This window comes from Scylla paramamosain, chromosome 46 (genome assembly GCF_035594125.1).
Source record: "Scylla paramamosain isolate STU-SP2022 chromosome 46, ASM3559412v1, whole genome shotgun sequence".
Taxonomy (NCBI): Eukaryota; Metazoa; Arthropoda; class Malacostraca; order Decapoda; family Portunidae; genus Scylla; species Scylla paramamosain.
The window spans coordinates 10,340,858-10,345,857 of record NC_087196.1 but is presented as its reverse complement, the minus strand read 5'-3'; the positions used below and the strand labels follow the sequence as shown (position 1 = coordinate 10,345,857).

The following is a 5,000-nucleotide window of genomic DNA, read 5'->3' as shown; positions in this document are numbered from 1 at the left end:
CCTTTTTTTTTTTTTTCTTTTTTTGTATATGCAGAATAGAATGGGATAATATTGTAGTTTAATTTTTACATTGAAATTTATGTTGATATTGAATGTTCGTCAGTAAAGCAGATGTTTCAGTGTGAGAGTAAAAAAAAACTGATCAGAATACCACCTGGATTAAGAAGGCGAAAAAAAAAAAAGTTGCTTCGGATTGCAGACAGAAATACCCATAAAATATACTGGTGAAGGATTTGTACAGGTGTGTGTGGCGTGGGCTCACCTGCATGCCTGCCAGGGTGTGTGGGCCGGACAGGTGGGTGGCTGCGAACGCCAATTACTGTGCTAGCGGCAGGTGAACATCGCACTGAGGCTTACGGAAAGATTGAAAGATTCGAGACCTTTCATATTTAACGTGAATTTCCTAAATACATGCCTGCTGAAAATATGGACGTGTGATATATCTGTAAGGAATGCAATATTAACTTATGGAATTTAATGAAGTATAAATATCTACCTGTTTATTAAGCACATACCTGTACGTGTCCCAAGGTGTGCTGGATAAACAGGTGAAAAGTGACGTACCTGAATTGTGTGTAAAAACTCATTAGGGTTCCCTTGATGCTTAAAACTGAAGAGCTACAACGTATATACCTGTGCTATGGGTGTTGAGTGACCAAGGTGTGCTGGATCAACAGGTGAAGGGTTAGTTACCTGAAGTGTGTGCAAAAACCTGTCTTGTGGTGCTGGAAATGGGCTGAAATTTGTCCAGCAATACCTGTGTGAGGGACTTTTTAACCTGCGTGGCTATCAAGATGAGGAGTGAAAAGTAAATGTAAAAGAAACTTACCTATTCTGTCTTGATATGAAAAATTATAAGCAGAAAAATAAAGTTCATTCATATAGCTATATTGGGCATACTTTATCTGCGTGACTGGCAAGGTGTGCTGCACAGACAGGTGAAGAAATGATTACCTGAACTGTACCTGAACTGAACTGAAAACTCGTGTCTTGTCTCAATTTAGCAGTTTATGTAAAAAAGTACTTAACATTTGCAGTCACAAGAAGAAATAAGGGAGAAGAGGGGTGATGCAGTACAAAGCCAGGAAAAAAAATAAATAAATAGATAGGAAAAGTATTGTTGGAAGAAGGAAGCTGAAAAGCAGAAAATCCTCGTAGCTCGATGAGTGTTTCAAGTCCGGATCGTTACCTTTCAACTTTCACGCTTCAGCTACGCTTCCACCGCGCACTCATTACGTTAAGAGTGTTACCAGCTGAGCCATTACATCCACCTCCATCAACAGACAAAAATACCCATAGATTATATTTTCGTCATCATTAAAGAAAATAATAATTATAAAATGAAAAAAATCCACTAGTTTTTTATATTTTTTCTTTCGTTTTAAAGCTTTATCTTCCTTCCTTCCTTCCTCTCTTGTTTTCCTTCTCTCTCTCTCTCTCTCTCTCTCTCTCTCTCTCTCTCTCTCTCTCTCTCTCTCTCTCTCTCTCTCTCTCTCTCTCTCTCTCTCTCTCTCTCTCTACACCACTTTATATCACTTGGAAGGAAAAGGTGGGCGAGGAGAAGCCTTCTACTGTGCTATCGTATTTCTTCCTTCAGTCATCAGTGTAAAGCAAGGTAACCCAACAACTTCCCCCAACATAAAAGACTCCAGCGTCATAATATTGCTTATCTTTTATCTTTGTACTTTACACAGGAGTTGCAAAAAGGATGAAAAATAGAGAAAAAAATATATATCCTTGAATTGTGTACAGGGAAAAAAAATCTAATATCGTAAGACCTAAGAAAAAAAAATTGAAAGGTACCTGAACATTCTCGTAACTTGGTTGTTATATACGCAGTTGAGGAAGCAAAAAGTTGGCCACCTGCATTATATAAGAAGCTTGTTTGTCTCGTCTGAGGCTCGAAAGGTGCAAGACTCCGTGTTGTATGAACTGCGTGTTAGCCTGCTCAGTTGGCAAGGTGTACTGAGAGGACAGGTGAATAGTTAGTTACCTGTGTGCTAACAATTCGTGTCTAATGATGTTGAGAAATAAAATATATAATAAAATGTTCATATATCTTCAGTGCGTTTTACCTGGCAGTCAAGTATACAGGTGTGTTTAAAAGATACATGATAAAATCTGAATTTGCTGAAAACTTCCGTCTCGTCTTGGTAATAAGGAAAGGAATGAAAGATACAGAATGCCTACCTGTGTGTTATGTATGGTATTATGTGTTATGCAGGAGTATAGGTGTGCTGCTGAGAAAAGTGAAAAATTAGCTTCTGGAATTATGTCAAAAAGAAAGCTATCTTATTTTGACGCTAGAAAAGGGGTGAAAGATACAAAATACTTCCATATCTAAAGAATACTGTACCTGTATGACTATTTTACTTTATTTATTTATTTTTTTTTTTATGTAAGATGCGCGCCGGCCTAGAGCTGCAGGGAGGTTATGTAAGAAAGGTCCACAGAAGCATCAGTCCCCGAAGGAAAAGACCCAAAAGGGATATTTTAAGACCAAAAAGGATTGTCCAAAATGAGTCTAATTCATTCCCAAGACATGCATAGACAGTGAGGAGTAAGTTACCTGAAGTTTGAAAAAAAAAATTAAAAAAAGATAATAGATAAATAAATGACTTGTTTGTCCTGCTGAGAGAGGAAAAAAAATATATATAGTAGTAGAATTGAAAGTCAAATTTGATATCTGCATGATTGGCGTGTTACCTGCACAACTGCCAAGGTGTGTTTAGTGGACAGGTGGGAAAAAATTAAGGACCTGAGTCATTTAGGAAAGAGAGAGAGAGAGAGAGAGAGAGAGAGAGAGAGAGAATATATTTATAGTTAAGACGTATTACCTGTACATTCAACTGCCAAGGTGTGTTAGGTGAACAGGTGGGAGAAATGATGTACCTGAATTATTTAAGGAAAGGAGTTTGGTTGTCTTGTCTTCTTAAACAAAACAAAAAAAAGAAAAAGAAAGTAGAAAATATATTTATACAAAGGGCGTGTTACCTGTACGGTTACAAAGGGGTGCAGCGGACAGGTGGAAAGAACCGTGTACCAGAAAATTGTCGGAGAAAAAATGTTTTGTATTGATGCTGAAAAAAAAAAAAAAAATACTGGAATAGAAAAAAAAACATTCTTCTCATATTAATGTTGAAAAAAGTCTGAAATGGTTGAAAAATATTCCCTCATAGCCTCGATTAACCTGGATGAGACACACCTGTGAAGAGCAAAGGTGGTGAAGTGCGTGCAGCAGGCAGGTGAAAAACAGGTGACCATGATTACGTTAACAGCGAGCGTGGGTGTGCACTTTGATGCCTGATGCGGATGGGACGAGTGGGCCGAGATAGGCGAATGAGATGAGGCGAAATGAGACAACTGAGACGAAATGACACAAATAAGTGAGACATAACAAGACGAGTGATCAGAGTGAGAAAAACTGAGACCAGTCATACAAATTAAGTCGAGGAAGATAAACGAGACGAGTGGTTCAGGTCAGCCGAAATGAGATAGGCGTGTTACCAAGCAAGACACGTGTACAGTAGATGACAAGGCGTGCAGGAATAGTAGGTGGGAGAAGAGAACTTGAAGCTTAATTGCGTAACACAGGTATGGGAAGGTGAACAGGTGGCAGTCAGGTGTGGGCAGGTGGTAGGTGAGGGAGCTTGTCTTATATAAGGGGCAGGAGAGGTGGGAGTTGGGACGTGTGCTGGGGTTGGCTGGGGACTGGAAGGGATAAGTGTGTAATGCTTGGGGAGGTGATGTGAATTGATGGGTGAACTTAACGTAACCTAACTTAGAATTTGGGATTAATTAGTATGTAAAGATGAGCTAATCTAACTTGGAAATGGAGATAATGTGATATGAATAGATAATAAACCTAACCTAACTTAACCTAATCAAATTTAACTTAACCTAACAGATAATTGGAAGAGAGAGAAGAAAGAAGGAATATTTGCGGGGAAAAGAGGAAAATTCATGTGCGTGAATGAAGGAGGAGTAAATAGCTGGAGGAGAGAAGGTATAAAAGGAAGGAAAAAAAGGTGAAAATGAATGAAGGAAAAAGCAATAGGGAAGGAAAGAAAAAAATGATAGAGAAATATTAAGAGGTGAAGATGAAGACGAAGAAGAAAAAAACAAATGAAAGGGAGAAGAGGAAGGTGAATAAACACGTAGAGAAGAAAATGCCTTGATGAAGAAAAGAAGAAAGAAACTTGTGAAAAAAATAAAAGACAATTACCGAAAAAAGACGATAGGAAACGAAAGAGAAGTAAGAATATAAGCGATAATTAATGATAGGAAGAAGAATAAGAAAAGAAAGAAGAAAAATATGAACAGAAGAGAATAAGAGAACGTGATAAACTTGTTGGAAAGGAGGAAATAGTTGAAAGAGAAAAGAAATATGATTGAAGAGAACTTAAAGATGAATAAGAGAAAGAAGACAAATCAGAGGAAAATAAAACTGAAAATACGAAAACATGAAAGGAAGAATGTTAAAATCCAAATTACGTAAGGAGATTAAATGCGAAGTTAAAAAGAAAACGTTGAAGGGGATTCTTGGAAATACTGAAGACTTGGGGGGGGGAATTAAAGGAAAAAGTGACTTGAAAGTAAAAGTCATGTAGAAATGCAATACCTGTAAGTAACACTTAAACTTTTCTTACTCAATCCTCGGCTACTTTTTTTTTTTTTTTTTACTTAAGGTCAAATGTAGAAAAATGAGAACAAGAAAATTTTACGTAGAAAATGTTAAATAGTGGTTTGTTGTTGTTGTTGTTGTTGTTGTTGTTGTTGTTGTTGTTGTTGTTGTTGTTACTACTACTACTACTACTACTACTACTACTACTACTACTACTACTACTACCACAGGTTATTCAAAACATATCTCGTTGTTTTCAGGAAAATTTAATGTAAAAAAATATTCAGGTTGCGTTTCAGACTAAGCAATATTTTATGAGTGTTGCAGGTAAGGTAACACAATATGGCAGGTGTATTGCGAGTGCTTCTGGGAAGTG

General features: G+C 37.2%; 1 protein-coding gene and 1 long non-coding RNA gene across 5 annotated transcripts in view; both read left to right on the top strand.

Annotated features, from left to right (window-relative positions):
- The window catches only part of LOC135094674 (ribosomal protein S6 kinase alpha-2-like), a 184,426-nt gene that overhangs the window by 107,393 nt on the left and 72,033 nt on the right, over window positions 1-5,000 (top strand). The window lies entirely within an intron of this gene.
- LOC135094676 (uncharacterized) lies at window positions 1,460-4,305 on the top strand. The gene is made up of 2 exons (XR_010263909.1): window positions 1,460-2,739; window positions 2,875-4,305. It is a non-coding gene; the product is annotated as an uncharacterized LOC135094676 (long non-coding RNA).